Below are 26,200 nucleotides of genomic sequence, written 5' to 3' on the forward strand. Positions count from 1 at the left end.
ACAATCTGCTGACATGAGTGTGATGATATCTCCCTCCCTGACCGGTCACTACCACTCCAACACTGCAAATGTGCTTTCTTAGCTATATCTGTTCCCGGGAAAGCTGGGTGACAAACAATATGGCTGGTATGTCTGATCCCATAAAGGTAGTCACCCAGACCCCTAAAAGGCAAGTCTACCTAGTTATGCAGCAATACAGGAACGGGGGAGGGGAGGATTGTTGGGGGTAATACTGGATAACAAGGCAGATTGGTCATTCAGCAGTCTAGGAAAGATGGATGACTTCTATATGGGAGCTTCCCTGGCAGCGTCTTAGTGGTCACCACTTTGATATAACAGGACGAGTCTCTATAATCGCTGTGTGTGCCGGGATTGGATAAACCAGGGCAGAGATGGAGGAGGTAACAACTTCTAATAGATGCCGGGTGGTTGGGGCATCGGCTCTTGTGGTCAGGAAATGCTAATCATTCCTTAGGAATCATGTGCTGTTCTGTCTTCAGAGGATCCTGGTGACCTAGACAGCTCCTGATGGCAGAGTCACTACTATCCTCATCAGGATGCCACTACTCCATCACCGTACAGGGACCTGGTTATATCCCGGACGTCTATAAATGACATGTCCAGTTGCTGCAGCCATGTGGCAGGATTTATAGCCTGGGGAACTTGCTGGGACTTTTAGTTCCACAACAGCTGTTAATTATGTGCAAACATCTCAGGGGCCACATTCACAAACTAGAAAAACCTATTTCCATCTGAAAAATATTGTGCGCTATTTAAAGTCGCAGTGAGTGTGATGGATTTATTGGTGCAGGAACCCCAAACCTGCACCTTGTTGGGGAATGCCATGCCCCTCTATACTAGAACTATAGACCCCTACTGTACACGTGTCCCTGTAAGCGGATAGGTCTCTCCTGGGTAATTTGCACCCTTATTATGACAGTGCATGCGAAATGCTAGATACATATCGTGGCTGTCGTGCGTATGACAATAAGGGTATGATCACACGCCGCAGATTTGTTGCAGAAATTTCTGTGACTCTCATACATCTGAATGGTGTGTGCAGAAACATCCCCCTCCACATGTATGGAACTGAAATTCTGCAATAAATCTGATGGTTGTGAATATTCCTGAATGGTTCTTGTCTATAATAAACTTGAGTTGTTTTTGCACGCACCTTTACTGCATGTTTCCTACAAACCTGCCATGGAGCGAGATTACAAGCAGCGTACGTCTTTCATAGATGTGGGGCGTATTATTGCGCCACTTTCCTAACCCACATTTTCTGGAGTTTAGTTTGAGATGTATATAAAATAAATTACTCTCATACATCTGCCTACATTTTTTTATGCACATTCCCTATTGCGTTTCTTGCTCCGGCTCATCATCATTAGATGCATCTTCTGATATTTTATATTAAGTCACTGCTAAATAAAGGGCGTAAAAAGAAAAAAAGAAGGAAAATATATAGGTGAGTAAAAGTAACGGAGCTGTGAAGACAAGAGCGCCTGACAGGCTGGAATCACACAAATCTCCTTTGTTTGGTGTTAAAAAGCGCTAGAGCACTGCGGACACCTTGTGGTCATCTGGTGGTACTGCACACACTGGTGGAATCCCACGCATACAGCCTGACATTGGTCACTGCAGATCCGCCATTCAAGTTTATCATTCACCAATCTTTAGGATACGCATAGCAAATCAATTTCCAAAGTGTTTTTAATAACACTTACAGGTGACCAGGGCAGATCTAGCAGATAACAATTACAGGAGACCGGGGAAGATCTACAGATAATAATAACACTTACAGGTGACCAGGGCAGATCTAGCAGATAATAATAGCACCTACAGGAGACCGGGCAGATCTACAGATAATAATAACACTTACAGGTGACCAGGGCAGATCTAGCAGATAAGAATATCACTTACAGGTGACCAGGGCAGATCTAGCAGATAATAATAGCACTTACAGGAGACCGGGGCATATCTAGCAGATAATAACAATTACAGGTGACCAGGGCAGATCTACAGATAATAATAATACTTACAAGAGACCGGGGCAGATCTAGCAAATTCTATAATTAAAAGCTTACATTCTTCAAATAATTTTTTGGATAGTGCTGTTGATTGGCTGAAGAGTGTTCAAATAGTGAGTCCCACTGAAATTACGCCACTCCCAGATAAAGTCTTTGCCGAAACGTGCGTCGGAGCGGACGCCATCCCAGTAGGGGCAGAGATTCATCGGTATGTTTCTCCAGCTTATTCTTACTCTTGAGTTGGTAATAGTCAGGTTTAATCAGGTCTGTAGCACTGTACACCTTACATCTGTGTGTGTGTGTATATATATATATATATATATATATACACACGTGTATGTAGAGCTTATACGGTCAGCTGGAAGAATTTCATGCCCCCTCTTTTATTCATATTTTTTGTGGCACGGTGCACTTTATACTAATATGTTAATCTCACAATTACCCTTTGTGTATGTATGTCCCCTCCCACTGGTGATGCTGTTGTTCCCTCATTTTTAACCTTGCATTACGTCTACTAAATAAAGACTGATTTTACACATTACTGAAACTTTTGGTGTTTGTGGCCTATATGTTTTAGAGTCCAGATCTAGCAGAGCAGTCATTTTATGAACGGACCTGTGGTAAAGGTGGAATCCTATGACATGTGTAAAGTCACTGAGACCTTCAGTACGACCAATATTACTACCACTACTTGTCTATGGAGATTACATGGCTGTGAGCTTGATTTTATGCAACTGTTTGCAATAAGTGTGGCTGAAACACTTGAACTCATAAATTTGGAGGGGTTAACATACTGATCTGTAAGTAGAAGGAAAGAAGAAAAAAAAACAGGAGAGCACCTTAGATGGGAAGAGAGCTGCAGAAGATGTATGTCAAGAATGTGGCTACAACGCTCTGCAGTGGGGATGAATTAGTTCATTCCCCCCATCCAAACAAGTCTATAAACATCAAGATAAGTCGAAGTCCGGTCCATTGTCAGATAGTACAAAGCAAGATCTGTGCCGTGACAGTCACAAACTCAATGTCGCTCTATAGCAATAAAGTCACGGGCGCGCTTGTGGCCACAGCAAAACTCCAAACTCAGTCACTTTGGTTTCAAATAGAAAAACATTGTGTGGCAATCCTGCGATTTGACCATGTCTGACGATAACCCGAGACGGACGCAGCGGTGACCACATAATGATGATAATAATCTATATTAGACTGTTTTGGGCATTTTTCCCCCTTGCTCAGGGATCGTGAGACATAATATACATACAATATAAGTCCAGCAATGACACGCATAGAAGGAATATGGTCGTCTGACTCATTTCAATAAAATCACATTAATAAGCTTTATACATGCAGCGTAAATCAGTCACCGTATGTTTATATCTCACAGGATATGCCATAAATGTCTGATAGGTAGGGCCCCTAACCCCGTGCTCCAGACCAAGGCACAGACTGAATGGAGAAGTGTCTCTCTTCATTGACGTCTATGCAAATTACAAAAAAGGTCAGCAAGCTTGTGAACAGACAGCCCTCTAAAAGCTTAACGGCGCTACAATGCAGGTACTTGTTATTTTTAGTTTTTCTTCATAAAAGTGTTTTTTTCTAGTATCAGGGGTAAAAATAGCACCCTGCAGGCACTGAATAAGCAAGGGATGCTGTGAGAAATCAACTCCGAAACATGCAGAACTGTGAGTGCAGCTCTGGAGTATAAGGGTATGTTCACACGTAGTCAACCAAAACGTCTGAAAATCCAGAGCTGTTTTCAAGGGAAAACAGACCCTGCTTTTCAGACGTTTTTTTACCAACTCGCATTTTTCGCGGCGTTTTTCGCGGCGTTTTTTACGTCCGTTTTTGGAGCTGTTTTCATTGGAGTCTGAGAAAACAGCTCCAAAAACGTCTGAAAGAAGTGTCCCGCATATAATGTATATAAGTGTCCCGCATATAATGTATATAAGTGTCCCGCATATAATGTATATAAGTGTCCCGCATATAATGTATATAAGTGTCCCGCATATAATGTATATAAGTGTCCCGCATATAATGTATATAAGTGTCCCGCATATAATGTATATAAGTGTCCCGCATATAATGTATATAAGTGTCCTGCACTTCTTTTGAGAGGCTGTATTTTTACGAGTCGTCGTTTGACAGCTGTCAAACGACGACGCGTAAATAACAGGTCGTCTGCACAGTACGTCGGCAAACCCATTCAAATGAATGGGCAGATGTTTGCCGACGTATTGGAGCCGTATTTTCAGACGTAAAACGAGGCATAATACGCCTCGTATACGTCTGAAATTTGGCCGTGTGAACATACCCTAATACTGGATGTAACTCAGGATCAGTACAGGATAAGTAATGTATGTACACAGTGACTCCACCAGCAGAATAGTGAGTGCAGCTCTGGAGTATAATACAGGATATAACTCAGGATCAGTACAGGATAAGTAATGTAATGTATGTACACAGTGACTCCACCAGCAGAATAGTGAATGCAGCTCTGGAGTATAATACAGGATGTAACTCAGGATCAGTACAGGATAAGTAATGTATGTACACAGTGACTCCACCAGCAGAATAGTGACAGAACAGCGGCGGCAGCTGTCATTGACAGCTAACCGTCTCTGCTACCGGCCTGGGGACCAATTAGCAGTCCCCAATGCCGGCGATTGCTGTGATTGGTCAGTCTCTGAAGACTGACCAATCACAGCCGTCTGTGACGTCGTCTGCAGGAGAAAGCTCCTGTCACTTTCTCTGATCTCCTCACTTCTGTGAGATACGTGAGGAGATCAGAGAAAGCGGTGTAAAAAAAACAAAAAACACTTTCTATTAACCCCTTCCCGAAAATGGGCGTATAGTAACGCCCTGAGGATGAAGCGGGCACAGGAGCTGTGCTCGCTCCATCTTCATCGGATGTCGGCTGTAATATACAGCCGACATCCCACTGCAACTACAGCGATCACTGTCCTCTCCGATCGCTGTAGTTTAACCCCTTAAATGCCGCTGTCAATAGCGACAGCGGCATTTAAGTGATTGATACAGAGGGAGGGGGCTCCCTCTGCACCCCATTGCCCCCCCCCGCGAAAAATCGCGGTATTCTGATGGTTGCAATGGCAACCAGGAAGCCTAGCAACGGCTTCCTGGTTGCCAGGTACGGGAGCCTATTAGGTCCTGCCCAAGGCAGGACATAATAGGCTCAACTGTCAGTTGTAAAGTGACAGTTACAATACACTGCATCAGTACATACAGAAGTAGTGCAGTGTATTGTGCAGGGGATCAGAAGATCAGATCTGCCAGTCCCCTAGTATGTGGAAAATAAAAAGTGAAAAAAATGTTTTAGATAAATAAATAAATACAAGTTTTACGTAATAAAAACAATAATCGCCTTGTTTCCCTGATCAAGCCCTTTATAATTAGAAAAATTTTTAAAAAAAAGACAAAAACTAGACATAATAGGTATCGCCGCGTTCGTATCGGCCTGACCTAAAAAAATATCATATTATTTATCCCGCACGGTGAACACCGTAAAAAAAATACCATAAAAAACAATGGCAGAATTTCCTTTTTTGGTCACGTTGTTTCCAAAAAAATGGAATAAAAAGTGATCAAAAAGTCGCGCGTAGCCAAACATGGTACCAATAAAAACGTGTGTGTGTGTCACGCAAAAAATGTATGTACTCCGCACAGATTACATATGCCCCCACATTATAAACTGAAACACCAGTAAGACACTAAACAAAACTACTACCAAGCAAAATCTGCGCTCCAAAAGCCAAATGGCGCTCCTTCTGGGCCTGGCAGTCTGCCCAAACAGCGGTTTATGACCACATATGGGGTATTACCGTACTCTGGAGAACCGCTTAACAATTTATGGGGCGTATGTCTCCAGTGGTACAAGCTGGGCCCAACGCATTGGGCACTGAAATAGCATATATGTGGAAAATGTCAATTTTCAATCTGCAACATCCACTGTGCACTAATTTCTGCAAAACCTTTGGGGGTCAAAATGCTCACTACACTTCTAGATGAGTTCCTTGAGGGGTGTAGTTTCCTAAATGGGGTCACTTCTCGGGAGTTTTCACTGTACTCGTACCTCAGCGTAATGCAACATGGCACCAAAAACAAAATTTGTAAAATCTCCACTCCAAAAACGAAATTGCACTTTTTCCGTTTAGACCCTTGCCGTATGTCCAAATAGCCGTTTACAACCACATATGGGGTATTTCCGTAATCAGGAGAAATTGTGTAACACATTTTGGGGTGTCTTTTCTCCTGTATTCCTTGTGGAAATGAAAAATTCTGAGCTAAAGCTACAGGTTATATTTCACGAACCAATTCTAATAAAATCTATAAAACACCTGAGGGTTCAAAATGCTCACTACACCTCTAATTTAATTCTTTCAGGGGTATAGTCTCCAAATTGGGATCACATCTGGGGAATTTCTACTGTACTGGTACTTCAGGGACTCTGCAAATGCGACATGGCCCCCAGAAACCAATTCAGCAAAATCTGAGCTGCAAAATCCAAATGGTGCTCCGTCCCTTCTGAGCCCTGCCATGGGTCCAAACAGCAGTTTATTACCACATATGGGGTATTTCCGTAATCAGGAGAAATTGCTTTACAAATGTTGAGGTGCTTTTTCTCCTTTATTCCTTATAAAAATTAGAAAATTCTGTGTTTTTTCCAAAAAAAAAGTCTCTTTTCATCTTCACAGACTAATTCCAATAAATTCAGCAAAAAACCTGTGGGGTCAAAATGATAACTATACCACTAGAAAAATTCCTTGAGGGGTATAGTTTCCAAAATGGGGTCACTTTTGGGGGGATTCCACTGTTTAGGTCCCTCCAGGGCGTTGCAAACGTGACACGGCACTGAAAACCATTCCAGTAAAATCAGAGCTCCAAAATCCAAATGGCGCTCCTTCCCTTCTGAGCCCTGCTGTGGGTCCAAACAGCAGTTTATTACCACATATGGGGTATTTCCGTAATCGCGAGAAATTGCTTTACAAATGTTGGGGTGCTTTCTCTCCTTTATTTCTTGCAAAAATTAGAAATTTTTAAGTTTTTCCAGAAAAAAAGTAGATTTTCATTTTCACAGACTAACTCCAGAAAATATAGCAAAATACCTGTGGGGTCAAAATGCTAACTATACCCCTAGATAAATTCCCTGAGGGGTGTAGTTTAAAAAATGGGGGTCACTTTTGGGGGTTTCCACTGTTTTGGCACCACAAGACCTCTTCAAACCTGACATGGTGCCTAAAATATATTCTGAAAAAAGGAGGCCCCAAAATCCACCAGGTGCTCCTTTGCTTCTGAGGCCGGTGCTTCAGTCCATTAGGACACTGGGGCCACATGTGGGATATTTCTAAAAACTGCAGAATCTGGGCAATAAATATTGAGTTGCGTTTCTCGGGTAAAACCTTCTGTGGTGCAGAAGAAAATGTATTACATATGAATTTTGTAAAAAAAAATGAAATTTGAAAATTTCAGCTCTACTTTCCTTCAATTCCTGTAAAACGCCTAAAGAGTTGAAACACTTTCTGAATGCTGTTTTGGATACTTTGAGGGGTGCAGTTTTCAAAATGGGGTGTTTTATGGGGGTTTCTAATATATAGGGCACTCAAAACCACTTCAGAACTGAACTCGTCCCTGAAAAAAATCGCTTTTTGAAATTTTCTTAAAAATATGAGAAATTGCTGCTAAAGTTCTAAGCCTTGTGAGGTCATAGAAAAATAAAAGGATGTTCAAAAAACGATGCAAACATAAAGTAGACATGTGGGGGGTGTTAATTGGTAACTATTTTGTCTGGTATTACCATCTGTTTTACAAGCAGATACATTTAAAATGGGAAAAATCATAATTTCTTCATATTTTCGCTAAATGTTGGTGTTTTTCACAAATAAGCAATGAATTTATCGACCAAATTTTTGCACTAAACTAAAGTCCAATATGTCACGAGAAAACAATCTCAGAATCAATTGGATAGGTAAAAGCATTCCGGAGTTATTACCACATAAAGTGACACATGTCAGATTTGAAAAAATGGGTCTGGTCCTCAAGGCCAAAATGAGCTGGGTACTCAAGGGGTTAAAAACATGCATTTCATCTGTAAGAAACACACAGCCAATAACCAGATCACAAAACTGACAATCCAGAGTCAATCCGGTGAAGTCACGCTGGACGGGTTTTGGCCGTGCAGCAATACGTGTAAAGATGTCCTGAGTGAGAGCGGCTCCGGACCTGCAAGGCGTCATCCATCCTGACAATAATCTGTGTAATGGCCTCGTGTAGTGCGGTGCTGGATCTCCCAGTAGCGGCTACAGAGAAAGTGTACGGCAAATGAAACGACCAAGCCCTGTTGTTCACCGCTCTGTGGAGAAGGCGTTATCGTCACGAGGCCTTTATTACACAGCGCCGTTTGTGTTGCCGTCATTGATTTAAAGCCAGAACTAGATCCAAAAATTAGGAGTAACATAGAAGTTCTCCACATTGGGTTTTACCCGATTCTCCCTAAATGGCAAAGGGAAAATTCAGGAACTTATCACAGCAGAGGGTTTGTTACAATTATATCCAGTCTAGACAATCCTCCATGAGGTAAAGAGTCTGGACTGATACATTTCACCTGCACGAATACATTGTAACAAACTATCAGAACAGGAGATATCAGTGCTGCCCCGGCGGTTTACATCACAGATGATCCAAATCACCAACCACATCAATGTTCACCTATAATCAATGCCACACAAGGCAGGTAGGGGGTGAACATTGATACATTGTCCCTATGACAACACTGAAGTTGAAACCAATCAGGATAGAAAGTGTTGTCATGGGATGAACACAACACGTCGGTCTGTAAGGGCTCATTCAGACCGGCGCGTTTCTCGTCCGTTGCCACATTGCATAGCACGCGCTCCATTGATTTCAGTGGGGCTATTCACACATGCGTGGGTTTTCATGCGAGAGTCCGTCGTGTGAAACTTCACCGCATGTCCGATATTGGTGCGTTATCACGCTCCTAGTCGCCCATTGAAGTCTATGCCTGCGTGAAGACCACGGACAGGACACGGACGCACATCCGTGTGCCGTCCGTGTTTTACGCATCAATTACATTGAAAAAACCCCTCAAAAGGCTTGAAAGTGCGTGAAAAAGACGCCACACGCAAAGCACACGGACAGACTTCCGCGCATAGATCTGGCACGCTGGTGTGAACGTCGCCTTACCTCAGACACTTGTAACGAGGTTTCCTCATTAGTTACCTCTCCGTGTTCGCTGCGTGCGCGTCTTCCACTTGTTGTGTGTAGCGGGAGACATCACCTCCGTACGTCCGCGCCATACTCATCGCCATGAAACGGCTCAGGTTTGGGCTCTTTCCTCCTGCCGCCTCCTCGGACACGTCTCGTACACGCGCCTCATGACGTCGGACACTTGGGGTGCTCGGGATCTCTCTAATAAGAAAAAGAGGAAAACTCAGTGTTCACCTGGACACCTCCAGCCGCCATCTTCCCCTGTCCACCATTAATATACGGGAGCGCGGGGATCAGACCCCACAATGAATAATTACTACCATGTTGTTTGCCGGACTCTCTCTTCAGGCGACTTTCTTAGTTAATAACCCGCAGCACTCCTGTACCGTAATTAGCACGGACACGCCATTAGTCACTATCAGCGATCGCAGTTTAACCCATTGCTTGATGAAAACCGCGTTGCGCAGCGAGGACCCTTTGTATGCTGTAAGACGACGCCCCTCCCACTGCGACAATATCCGTACTTTATATAATCCATTTTTTGGGATAACATGGCTGACCCCAGCTGCAGCGCCGTACTGATATGCTGGTGTAATAGATGAGCCATGCTCTCCACACTAGACACTAGCTTTCCCTTGATGTTACATGCAGCATGGACACAGGGCGCCATTTATAACACTTGTCTATTTGCTTTCTTTTCATTATTATGAGTCACTAGTGATTGACATACATTTATAACCGGGAATTAATAAGTGCAGACAACGTAGTTGTAACGACAGAGCTGAAGCAGTGGGAACCATTCCTCTGAAGGGTTTGACGGAACAAAAATGGCGCCCGCCACACTTCACTGCTGAGGTAAATTTGCCTCACTGCGCATATCAGCCAATCAGCGCAGGGCGGGAACGACGGGCATTGCTCTTAGCCAATCCGTGTATGAAAGAGAGGCGCGATAAATCGGATGAGCGAATAGAATGGTGGGGGCGTGGCGTAAAGCATTAGCCGCTTTAGCCCGGAGCTTGGCGCCACGTGGGCCGACATGTCGTGATACGTTCTTGATATAGTCACGATTCCCGCACACGATGCTGCCTGACGTCATATCAGTAATGCTTGTCACCCCTGTAGTAATATATCATTATTCAGGTGAAGTCCTGTGTACATAACGTGCCCTCCCTTTATATAATGTCATGTGTCTGCTGGGCTTTGTAGTTCTCCATTATTTTGTGTGAATATCTTCTGTACAGATGGTTGAAGCTGCAATTCTCAGTGTCTGAGAAGTTGTCGTGGCTCCTCCCACATTGTGCAGCGGGCGGCGCCCGGTGTGATTGGCGCCGTTGTTCTCCATCATATTAACGTGGTTTTTCTCTCGCTGCAGGTGTTGTACTTCTGTGTGGATTCTCCGGAGGCGTTCATGGTAAGGCGGTGGCGCAGATAATACGTGTCTAGTGGGATCCGCTTCATGTTTACGTCCCTGTCAGTATGAATCCTGTCTGTCGTGTCCTCCGGGCGGACGTTCCTTCCCCGTGCACGTCCATCTCGCGAGACACTGCGACGAGCGAGCCCAGAACCGCGCTGTCCCTCCTTATGAGGCTTCGCTGTTGACTTTTTTTTTTATTATTATTAACACGGCTGTGATGGCGCTGTAGGCACGGCCCGCGACGCTTCACCATGAAGTAACGTTGATCCTTCCTCCGCCTGCACGTTTTGTTCTGTATTTCATAGAATATTCGCTGAAGAGCCCCCCCCCCCCCGATCAGCGGTAAATATCAGTCTCCTCAATGGCGATCTTCAGCCAACGCTTCAGGGGATTCTCGGGATAGGCTGTCACACGAGTAACGCCATTTCACTAACATGCAGCGTGTGGTGCTGACTAACTCTCTGCTCCCCCTCTCCTCTTCATAGACTTGTATAGGTAGCGGGTCTGATTCACTCCCTCTCTGCTCCCTCTTCATAGACTTTTATTGGCAGCGTGTTTGTCTCTCTCTGCTCCCTCCTACTTTTTCTCATTCCTACGTTTTAAGGCCTCATGCACACTTCCGTCGGCCGCTAATGACGGTTTAGTGAAACACGGACCGTATACAGATGGCTCCCGTGTGCAGTCCATTGTTTCACGGACCGAATCAATGAAAAGGCAGAGCCTGTTGCATCAAAAATGGACAGGAGTTGGACCTGTCATATTTTTTTACGGAACGACCACACGGTTCCGTTAAAACAACGGAATTGTGCATAGCCTCATTGAAATGAATGTCGGGGTGCTATCAGTTAAAAAAAATGAATAGCACCCTGAGGAAAAAAACAAAAGTGGGCGTGAGGCCTAACCGTGCGTGAATTACAACGTTGATCTATATCGGGTTTACCATGAGATTTGCATACATTGTTTGTAATGTTCGTGTCCATTTAAGCTTTATTCAGTTGTTTATCAGTGATATCCGTTATTGGGAAAGACGTAACCACTAATATGGCGGCCGCCGTCGTAGCTCCCATAGGGATTGTACCCACCTTTCCCTGACTCTAGGTTTGGCGAGCTGTGTACCTGCTGCAGAATGTCCTGTCCAGGAGGAGAAGAGGCGCGCAAGCGTGGTCCTCCTGTTGGAAACATCTCAAAATTTTAGCCTACTAATAATACTGCCATATATAGTGACAAATAATACTGGAATATACAGCATACATAATACCGCCATATATAGTGCCAAATAATACTGGAATATACAGCCCACATAATACTGGAATATACAGCACACATAATACCGCCATATATAGTGCCAAATAATACTGGAATATACATCACACATAATACCGCCATATATAGTGCCAAATAATACTGGAATATACAGCCCACATAATACTGCCATATATAGTGACAAATAATACTGGAATATACAGCACACATAATACTGTCATATATAGTGCGAAATAATACTGGAATATACAGCCCACATAATACTGCCATATATAGTGCCAAATAATACTGGAATATACAGCACACATAATACCGTCATATATAGTGCCAAATAATACTGGAATATACAGCACACATAATACCGTCATATATAGTGCCAAATAATACTGGAATATACAGCACACATAATACTGCCATATATAGTGCCAAATGATACTGGAATATACAGCACACATAATACTGCCATATATAGTGCCAAATAATACTGGAATATACAGCACACATAATACTGCCATATATAGTGCCAAATAATACTGGAATATACAGCACACATAATACTGCCATATATAGTGCCAAATAATACTGGAATATACAGCACACATAATACTGCCATATATAGTGCCAAATAATACTGGAATATACAGCACACATAATACCGTCATATATAGTGCCAAATAATACTGGAATATACAGCACACATAATACCACCATATATAGTGCCAAATAATACTGGAATATACAGCCCACATAATACTGCCATATATAGTGCAAATAATACTGGAATATACAGCCCACATAATACTGCCATATATAGTGCAAATAATACTGGAATATACAGCCCACATAATACCGCCATATATAGTGCCAAATAATACTGGAATATACAGCACACATAATACCACCATATATAGTGCCAAATAATACTGGAATATACAGCCCACATAATACTGCCATATATAGTGCAAATAATACTGGAATATACAGCCCACATAATACTGCCATATATAGTGCAAATAATACTGGAATATACAGCCCACATAATACTGGAATATACAACTCACATAATACCGCCATATATAGTGCCAAATAATACTGGAATATACAGCCCACATAATACCGCCATATATAGTGCCAAATAATACTGGAATATACAGCACACATAATACCGCCATATATAGTGCCAAATAATACTGGAATATACAGCACACATAATACTGCCATATATAGTGCCAAATAATACTGGAATATACAGCACACATAATACTGCCATATATAGTGCCAACTAATACTGGAATATACAGCATACATAATACTGGAATATACAGCACACATAATACTGCCATATATAAGGCCAAATAATACTGGAATATACAGCATACATAATACCGCCATATATAGTGCCAAATAATACTGGAATATACAGCATACATAATACCGCCATATATAGTGCCAAATAATACTGGAATATACAGCACACATAATACCGCCATATATAGTGCCAAATAATACTGGAATATACAGCACACATAATACTGCCATATATAGTGCCAAATAATACTGGAATATACAGCACACATAATACTGCCATATATAGTGCCAACTAATACTGGAATATACAGCATACATAATACTGGAATATACAGCACACATAATACTGCCATATATAAGGCCAAATAATACTGGAATATACAGCACACATAATACCGCCATATATAGTGCCAAATAATACTGGAATATACAGCATACATAATACTGGAATATACAGCACACATAATACTGCCATATATAAGGCCAAATAATACTGGAATATACAGCACACATAATACCGCCATATATAGTGCCAAATAATACTGGAATATACAGCATACATAATACTGGAATATACAGCACACATAATACTGCCATATATAAGGCCAAATAATACTGGAATATACAGCCACATAATACTGCCATATATAGTGCCAAATAATACTGGAATATACAGCACACATAATACCGCCATATATAGTGCCAAATAATACTGGAATATACAGCATACATAATACCCCCATATATAGTGCCAAATAATACTGGAATATACAGCCACATAATACCGCCATATATAGTGCCAAATAATACTGGAATATACACAACACATAATACTGCCATATATAGTGCCAAATAATACTGGAATATACAGCCACATAATACTGGAATATACAGCCGACATAATACTGGAATATACAGCACACATAATACTGCCATATATAAGGCCAAATAATACTGGAATATACAGCCACATAATACCGCCATATATAGTGCCAAATAATACTGGAATATACAGCCACATAATACTGCCATATATAGTGCCAAATAATACTGGAATATACAGCCACATAATACTGGAATATACAGCCGACATAATACTGGAATATACAGCACACATAATACCGCCATATATAGTGCCAAATAATACTGGAATATACAGCACACATAATACCGCCATATATAGTGCCAAATAATACTGGAATATACAGCACACATAATACTGCCATATATAGTGCCAAATAATACTGGAATATACAGCCCACATAATACCGCCATATATAGTGCCAAATAATACTGGAATATACAGCACACATAATACCGCCATATATAGTGCCAAATAATACTGGAATATACAGCCACATAATACTGGAATATACAGCCGACATAATACTGGAATATACAGCTCACATAATACTGCCATATATAGTGCCAAATAATACTGGAATATACAGCCCACATAATACTGTCATATATAGTGCCAAATTATACTGGAATATACAGCCCACATAATACTGCCATATATAGTGCCAAATAATACTGGAATATACAGCACACATAATACTGCCATATATAGTGACAAATAATACTGGAATATACAGCCGACATAATACTGGAATATACAGCACACATAATACCGCCATATATAGTGACAAACAATACTGGAATATACAGCATACATAATACCGACATATATAGTGCCAACTAATAATGGAATATACAGCACACATAATACTGCCATATATAGTGCCAAATAATAATGGAATATACAGCACACATAATACCGCCATATATAGTGCCAACTAATAATGGAATATACAGCACACATAATACCGCCATATATAGTGACAAATAATACTGGAATATACAGCCACATAATACTGGAATATACAACTCACATAATACCGTCATATATAGTGCCAACTAATAATGGAATATACAGCACACATAATACCGCCATATATAGTGACAAATAATACTGGAATATACAGCACACATAATACCGGCATATATAGTGCCAAATAATACTGGAATATACAGCACACATAATACTGCCATATATAGTGCCAAATAATACTGGAATATACAGCACACATAATACTGCCATATATAGTGCGAAATAATACTGGAATATACAGCACACATAATACTGCCATATATAGTGACAAATAATACTGGAATATACAGCATACATAATACCGCCATATATAGTGCCAAATGATACTGGAATATACAGCACACATAATACCGTCATATATAGTGCCTAATAATACTGGAATATACAGCCCACATAATACTGCCATATATAGTGACAAATAATACTGGAATATACAGCCCACATAATACTGCCATATATAGTGACAAATAATACTGGAATATACAGCCACATAATACTGGAATATACAGCCGACATAATACTGGAATATACAACTCACATAATACCGCCATATATAGTGCCAAATAATACTGGAATATACAGCACACATAATACTGCCATATAGAGTGACAAATAATACTGGAATATACAGCCGACATAATACTGGAATATACAGCTCACATAATACCGCCATATATAGTGCCACATAATACTGGAATATATAGCACACATAATACCGCCATATATAGTGCAAATAATACTGGAATATACAGCACACATAATACCGCCATATATAGTGACAAATAATACTGGAATATACAGCACACATAATACTGCCATATATAGTGCCAAATAATACTGGAATATACAGCACACATAATACTGCCATATATAGTGACAAATAATACTGGAATATACAGCATACATAATACTGCCATATATAGTGACAAATAATACTGGAATATACAGCCCACATAATACCGCCATATATAGTGACAAATAATACTGGAATATACAGCCCACATAATACAGCCATATATAGTGACAAATAATACTGGAATATACAGCCACATAATACTGGAATATACAGCCGACATAATACTGGAATATACAGCACACATAATACCGCCATATATAGTGCCAAATAATACTGGAATATACATCACACATAATACCGCCATATATAGTGCCAAATAATACTGGAATATACAGCCCACATAATACCGTCATATATAGTGACAAATAATACTGGAATATACAGCACACATAATACTGCCATATATAGTGCGAAATAATACTGGAATATACAGCACACATAATACTGCCATATATAGTGACAAATAATACTGGAATATACAGCATACATAATACTGCCATATATAGTGACAAATAATACTGGAATATACAGCCCACATAATACCGCCATATATAGTGACAAATAATACTGGAATATACAGCCCACATAATACCGCCATATATAGTGACAAATAATACTGGAATATACAGCCACATAATACTGGAATATACAGCCGACATAATACTGGAATATACAACTCACATAATACCGCCATATATAGTGCCAAATAATACTGGAATATACAGCCGACATAATACTGGAATATACAGCTCACATAATACCGCCATATATAGTGCCACATAATACTGGAATATATAGCACACATAATACCGCCATATATAGTGCAAATAATACTGGAATATACAGCACACATAATACTGCCATATATAGTGCCAAATAATACTGGAATATACAGCACACATAATACTGCCATATATAGTGCGAAATAATACTGGAATATACAGCCCACATAATACTGGAATATATAGTGCCAAATAATACTGGAATATACAGCACACATAATACCGCCATATATAGTGCCAAATAATACTGGAATATACAGCCCACATAATACTGGAATATACAGCATACATAATACTGCCATATATAGTGCCAACTAATACTGGAATATACAGCACACATAATACCGCCATATATAGTGCCAAATCATACTGGAATATACAGCCGACATAATACTGCCATATATAGTGACAAATAATACTGGAATATACAGCACACATAATACCGCCATATATAGTGCCAAATAATACTGGAATATACAGCCCACATAATACTGCCATATATAGGGCCAAATAATACTGGAATATACAGCACACATAATACTGCCATATATAGTGCCAAATAATACTGGAATATACAGCCCACATAATACTGCCATATATAGTGCCAAATAATACTGGAATATACAGCCCACATAATACCGCCATATATAGTGCCAAATCATACTGGAATATACAGCCCACATAATACCGCCATATATAGTGACAAATAATACTGGAATATACAGCATACATAATACCGCCATATATAGTGCCAAATAATACTGGAATATACAGCCCACATAATACTGGAATATACAGCCGACATAATACTGGAATATACAACTCACATAATACCGCCATATATAGTGCCAAATAATACTGGAATATACAGCACACATAATACCGCCATATATAGTGCCAAATAATACTGGAATATACAGCACACATAATACCGGCATATATAGTGCCAAATAATACTGGAATATACAGCACACATAATACTGCCATATATAGTGCCAAATGATACTGGAATATACAGCCCACATAATACTGGAATATACAGCCGACATAATACCGCCATATATAGTGCCAAATAATACTGGAATATACAGCACACATAATACTGCCATATATAGTGCCAAATAATACTGGAATATACAGCCCACATAATACTGGAATATACAGCCGACATAATACTGGAATATACAGCTCACATAATACCGCCATATATAGTGCCACATAATACTGGAATATATAGCACACATAATACCGCCATATATAGTGCCAAATGATACTGGAATATACAGCCCACATAATACTGGAATATACAGCTCACATAATACCGCCATATATAGTGCCAAATGATACTGGAATATACAGCCCACATAATACTGGAATATACAGCCGACATAATACTGCCATATATAGTGCCAAATAATACTGGAATATACAGCACACATAATACCGCCATATATAGTGCCAAATAATACTGGAATATACAGCCCACATAATACTGGAATATACAGCCGACATAATACTGGAATATACAGCTCACATAATACCGCCATATATAGTGCCACATAATACTGGAATATATAGCACACATAATACCGCCATATCTAGTGCAAATAATACTGGAATATACAGCATACATAATACTGGAATATACAGCCGACATAATACTGGAATATACAACTCACATAATACCGCCATATATAGTGCCAAATAATACTGGAATATACAGCCCACATAATACTGGAATATACAGCATACATAATACTGCCATATATAGTGCCAACTAATACTGGAATATACAGCACACATAATACCGCCATATATAGTGCCAAATCATACTGGAATATACAGCCCACATAATACTGCCATATATAGTGACAAATAATACTGGAATATACAGCCACATAATACTGGAATATACAGCCGACATAATACTGGAATATACAGCTCACATAATACCGCCATATATAGTGCCAAATAATACTGGAATATACAGCCAACATAATACTGGAATATACAACTCACATAATACCGCCATATATAGTGCCAAATAATACTGGAATATACAGCCCACATAATACTGCCATATATAGTGCCAAATAATACTGGAATATACAGCCCACATAATACCGCCATATATAGTGCCAAATCATACTGGAATATACAGCCCACATAATACCGCCATATATAGTGACAAATAATACTGGAATATACAGCATACATAATACCGCCATATATAGTGCCAAATAATACTGGAATATACAGCCCACATAATACTGGAATATACAGCCGACATAATACTGGAATATACAACTCACATAATACCGCCATATATAGTGCCAAATAATACTGGAATATACAGCACACATAATACCGGCATATATAGTGCCAAATAATACTGGAATATACAGCACACATAATACCGGCATATATAGTGCCAAATAATACTGGAATATACAGCACACATAATACTGCCATATATAGTGCCAAATGATACTGGAATATACAGCCCACATAATACTGGAATATACAGCCGACATAATACCGCCATATATAGTGCCAAATAATACTGGAATATACAGCCCACATAATACTGGAATATACAGCCGACATAATACTGGAATATACAGCTCACATAATACCGCCATATATAGTGCCAAATAATACTGGAATATACAGCCAACATAATACTGGAATATACAACTCACATAATACCGCCATATATAGTGCCAAATAATACTGGAATATACAGCACACATAATACCGCCATATATAGGGCCAAATAATACTGGAATATACAGCATACATAATACTGCCATATATAGTGCCAAATAATACTGGAATATACAGCATACATAATACTGCCATATATAGTGCCAAATAATACTGGAATATACAGCATACATAATACCACCATATATAGTGCCAAATGATACTGGAATATACAGCACACATAATACCGCCATATATAGTGCCAAATAAAACTGGAATATACAGCTCACATAATACCGCCATATATAGTGCCAAATAATACTGGAATATACAGCCAACATAATACTGGAATATACAACTCACATAATACCGCCATATATAGTGCCAAATAATACTGGAATATACAGCCGACATAATACCGCCATATATAGTGCCAAATAATACTGGAATATACAGCCCACATAATACTGGAATATACAGCATACATAATACTGCCATATATAGTGCCAACTAATACTGGAATATACAGCACACATAATACCGCCATATATAGTGCCAAATCATACTGGAATATACAGCCCACATAATACTGCCATATATAGTGACAAATAATACTGGAATATACAGCCACATAATACTGGAATATACAGCCGACATAATACTGGAATATACAACTCACATAATACCGCCATATATAGTGCCAAATAATACTGGAATATACAGCCCACATAATACTGCCATATATAGTGCCAAATAATACTGGAATATACAGCCCACATAATACCGCCATATATAGTGCCAAATCATACTGGAATATACAGCCCACATAATACCGCCATATATAGTGACAAATAATACTGGAATATACAGCATACATAATACCGCCATATATAGTGCCAAATAATACTGGAATATACAGCCCACATAATACTGGAATATACAGCCGACATAATACTGGAATATACAGCACACATAATACCGCCATATATAGTGCCAAATCATACTGGAATATACAGCCCACATAATACTGCCATATATAGTGACAAATAATACTGGAATATACAGCCACATAATACTGGAATATACAGCCGACATAATACTGGAATATACAACTCGCATAATACCGCCATATATAGTGCCAAATAATACTGGAATATACAGCCCACATAATACTGCCATATATAGTGCCAAATAATACTGGAATATACAGCCCACATAATACCGCCATATATAGTGCCAAATCATACTGGAATATACAGCCCACATAATACCGCCATATATAGTGACAAATAATACTGGAATATACAGCATACATAATACCGCCATATATAGTGCCAAATAATACTGGAATATACAGCACACATAATACTGCCATATATAGTGCCAAATAATACTGGAATATACAGCACACATAATACCGGCATATATAGTGCCAAATAATACTGGAATATACAGCACACATAATACCGGCATATATAGTGCCAAATAATACTGGAATATACAGCACACATAATACTGCCATATATAGTGCCAAATGATACTGGAATATACAGCCCACATAATACTGGAATATACAGCCGACATAATACCGCCATATATAGTGCCAAATAATACTGGAATATACAGCCCACATAATACTGGAATATACAGCCGACATAATACTGGAATATACAGCTCACATAATACCGCCATATATAGTGCCAAATAATACTGGAATATACAGCCAACATAATACTGGAATATACAACTCACATAATACCGCCATATATAGTGCCAAATAATACTGGAATATACAGCACACATAATACCGCCATATATAGGGCCAAATAATACTGGAATATACAGCATACATAATACTGCCATATATAGTGCCAAATAATACTGGAATATACAGCATACATAATACTGCCATATATAGTGCCAAATAATACTGGAATATACAGCATACATAATACCGCCATATATAGTGCCAAATGATACTGGAATATACAGCACACATAATACCGCCATATATAGTGCCAAATAATACTGGAATATACAGCTCACATAATACCGCCATATATAGTACCGAATAATACTGGAATATGCAGCACACATAATACCACCATATATAATGCCAAATAATACTGGAATATACAGAACACATAATACCGCCATATATAGGGCCAAATAATACTGGAATATACAGCACACATAATACCGTCATATATAGTGCCAAATAATACTGGAATATACAGAACACATAATCCTGGAATATACAGCACACATAATACAGTCATATATAGTGCCAAATAATACTGGAATATACAGCACACATAATACCGCCATATATAGTGCCAAATAATACTGGAATACACAGCCCACATAATACTGCCATATATAGTGCCAAATAATACTGGAATATACAGCACACATAATACCACCATATATAGTGCCAAATAATACTGGAATATACAGCACACATAATACCACCATATATAGTGCCAAATAATACCGCCATATATAGTGCCAACATAATACTGGAATATACAGCACACATAATACCGCCATATATAGTGCCAAATAATACTGGAATATACAGCACACATAATACCGCCATATATAGTGCCAAATAATACTGGAATATACAGCACACATAATACTGCCATATATAGTGCCAACTAATACTGGAATATACAGCACACATAATACTGCCATATATAGTGCCAACTAATACTGGAATATACAGCACACATAATACTGCCATATATAGTGCCAAATAATACTGGAATATACAGCACACATACTACCGCCATATATAGTGCCAAATAATACTGGAATATACAGCTCACATAATACCGCCATATATAGTGCCAAATAATACTGGAATATACAGCCCACATAATATTGCCATATATAGTGCCAAATAATACTGGAATATACAGCCCACATAATACTGGAATATACAGCATACATAATACCGCCATATATAATGCCAAATAATACTGGAATATACAGCACACATAATACCGCCATATATAGGGCCAAATAATACTGGAATATACAGCACACATAATACCGTCATATATAGTGCCAAATAATACTGGAATATACAGAACACATAATACTGGAATATACAGCACACATAATACTGTCATATATATAGTGCCAAATAATACTGGAATATACAGCACACATAATACCGCCATATATAGTGACAAATAATACTGGAATATACAGCATACATAATACCGCCATATATAGTGACAAATAATACTGGAATATACAGCACACATAATACCGCCATATATAGTGCCAAATAATACTGGAATATACAGCACACATAATACCGGCATATATAGTGCCAAATAATACTGGAATATACAGCACACATAATACCGCCATATATAGTGCCAAATAATACTGGAATATACAGCCCACATAATACTGCCATATATAGTGCCAAATAATACTGGAATATACAGCACACATAATACCACCATATATAGTGCCAAATAATACTGGAATATACAGCACACATAATACCACCATATATAGTGCCAAATAATACCACCATATATAGTGCCAACATAATACTGGAATATACAGCACACATAGTACCGCCATATATAGTGCCAAATAATACTGGAATATACAGCACACATAATACCGCCATATATAGTTCCAAATAATACTGGAATATACAGCACACATAATACTGCCATATATAGTGCCAAATAATACTGGAATATACAGCACACATAATACCGCCATATATAGTGCCAAATGATACTGGAATATATAGCACACATAATACCGTCATATAGTGACAAATAATACTGGAATATACAGCATACATAATACCGCCATATATAGTGCCAAATAATACTGGAATATACAGCCCACATAATACTGGAATATACAGCCGACATAATACTGGAATATACAGCACACATAATACCGCCATATATAGTGCCAAATCATACTGGAATATACAGCCCACATAATACTGCCATATATAGTGACAAATAATACTGGAATATACAGCCACATAATACTGGAATATACAGCCGACATAATACTGGAATATACAACTCGCATAATACCGCCATATATAGTGCCAAATAATACTGGAATATACAGCCCACATAATACTGCCATATATAGTGCCAAATAATACTGGAATATACAGCCCACATAATACCGCCATATATAGTGCCAAATCATACTGGAATATACAGCCCACATAATACCGCCATATATAGTGACAAATAATACTGGAATATACAGCATACATAATACCGCCATATATAGTGCCAAATAATACTGGAATATACAGCACACATAATACTGCCATATATAGTGCCAAATAATACTGGAATATACAGCACACATAATACCGGCATATATAGTGCCAAATAATACTGGAATATACAGCACACATAATACCGGCATATATAGTGCCAAATAATACTGGAATATACAGCACACATAATACTGCCATATATAGTGCCAAATGATACTGGAATATACAGCCCACATAATACTGGAATATACAGCCGACATAATACCGCCATATATAGTGCCAAATAATACTGGAATATACAGCCCACATAATACTGGAATATACAGCCGACATAATACTGGAATATACAGCTCACATAATACCGCCATATATAGTGCCAAATAATACTGGAATATACAGCCAACATAATACTGGAATATACAACTCACATAATACCGCCATATATAGTGCCAAATAATACTGGAATATACAGCACACATAATACCGCCATATATAGGGCCAAATAATACTGGAATATACAGCATACATAATACTGCCATATATAGTGCCAAATAATACTGGAATATACAGCATACATAATACTGCCATATATAGTGCCAAATAATACTGGAATATACAGCATACATAATACCGCCATATATAGTGCCAAATGATACTGGAATATACAGCACACATAATACCGCCATATATAGTGCCAAATAATACTGGAATATACAGCTCACATAATACCGCCATATATAGTACCGAATAATACTGGAATATGCAGCACACATAATACCACCATATATAATGCCAAATAATACTGGAATATACAGAACACATAATACCGCCATATATAGGGCCAAATAATACTGGAATATACAGCACACATAATACCGTCATATATAGTGCCAAATAATACTGGAATATACAGAACACATAATCCTGGAATATACAGCACACATAATACAGTCATATATAGTGCCAAATAATACTGGAATATACAGCACACATAATACCGCCATATATAGTGCCAAATAATACTGGAATACACAGCCCACATAATACTGCCATATATAGTGCCAAATAATACTGGAATATACAGCACACATAATACCACCATATATAGTGCCAAATAATACTGGAATATACAGCACACATAATACCACCATATATAGTGCCAAATAATACCGCCATATATAGTGCCAACATAATACTGGAATATACAGCACACATAATACCGCCATATATAGTGCCAAATAATACTGGAATATACAGCACACATAATACCGCCATATATAGTGCCAAATAATACTGGAATATACAGCACACATAATACTGCCATATATAGTGCCAACTAATACTGGAATATACAGCACACATAATACTGCCATATATAGTGCCAACTAATACTGGAATATACAGCACACATAATACTGCCATATATAGTGCCAAATAATACTGGAATATACAGCACACATACTACCGCCATATATAGTGCCAAATAATACTGGAATATACAGCTCACATAATACCGCCATATATAGTGCCAAATAATACTGGAATATACAGCCCACATAATACTGCCATATATAGTGCCAAATAATACTGGAATATACAGCCCACATAATACTGGAATATACAGCATACATAATACCGCCATATATAATGCCAAATAATACTGGAATATACAGCACACATAATACTGGAATATACAGCACACATAATACCGCCATATATAGGGCCAAATAATACTGGAATATACAGCACACATAATACCGTCATATATAGTGCCAAATAATACTGGAATATACAGAACACATAATACTGGAATATACAGCACACATAATACTGTCATATATATAGTGCCAAATAATACTGGAATATACAGCACACATAATACCGCCATATATAGTGACAAATAATACTGGAATATACAGCATACATAATACCGCCATATATAGTGACAAATAATACTGGAATATACAGCACACATAATACCGCCATATATAGTGCCAAATAATACTGGAATATACAGCACACATAATACCGGCATATATAGTGCCAAATAATACTGGAATATACAGCACACATAATACCGCCATATATAGTGCCAAATAATACTGGAATATACAGCACACATAATACCACCATATATAGTGCCAAATAATACTGGAATATACAGCACACATAATACCACCATATATAGTGCCAAATAATACTGGAATATACAGCCCACATAATACTGCCATATATAGTGCCAAATAATACTGGAATATACAGCACACATAATACCGCCATATATAGTGCCAAATAATACTGGAATATACAGCACACATAATACCACCATATATAGTGCCAAATAATACTGGAATATACAGCCCACATAATACTGCCATATATAGTGCCAAATAATACTGGAATATACAGCACACATAATACCACCA

The 26,200-nt window shown here is 38.6% G+C and overlaps 1 protein-coding gene and 1 long non-coding RNA gene across 6 annotated transcripts in view; one reads left to right on the forward strand and one right to left on the reverse strand.

Moving 5' to 3' along the window:
- Positions 1–10,113, reverse strand: part of NCOA3 (nuclear receptor coactivator 3) — an 86,336-nt gene extending 76,223 nt beyond the window's left edge. For 3 of the 5 annotated variants that reach the window (XM_075846925.1, XM_075846924.1, XM_075846920.1), the window contains exons 1-2: positions 9,997–10,112; positions 9,243–9,467 (exon numbers count right to left, since the gene is read on the reverse strand). The gene's annotated coding sequence lies outside the window, so the exon portion shown is untranslated. Of the gene's footprint in view, positions 1–9,242; positions 9,468–9,996 lie in introns of all 5 variants that reach the window. The other 2 variants (XM_075846923.1, XM_075846921.1) reach the window with 2 other exon arrangements.
- A 160-nt stretch (positions 10,114–10,273) lies between these two features.
- LOC142665962 (uncharacterized) overlaps positions 10,274–26,200 on the forward strand; it is a 49,312-nt gene continuing 33,385 nt past the window's right edge. The window contains exons 1-2 of the long non-coding RNA XR_012851613.1: positions 10,274–10,406; positions 10,639–10,677. This is a non-coding gene — a long non-coding RNA (uncharacterized LOC142665962). The remainder of the gene's footprint in view (positions 10,407–10,638; positions 10,678–26,200) is intronic.

The sequence above is a fragment of the Rhinoderma darwinii genome, chromosome 13 (assembly GCF_050947455.1).
Source record: "Rhinoderma darwinii isolate aRhiDar2 chromosome 13, aRhiDar2.hap1, whole genome shotgun sequence".
Lineage (NCBI taxonomy): Eukaryota > Metazoa > Chordata > Amphibia > Anura > Rhinodermatidae > Rhinoderma > Rhinoderma darwinii.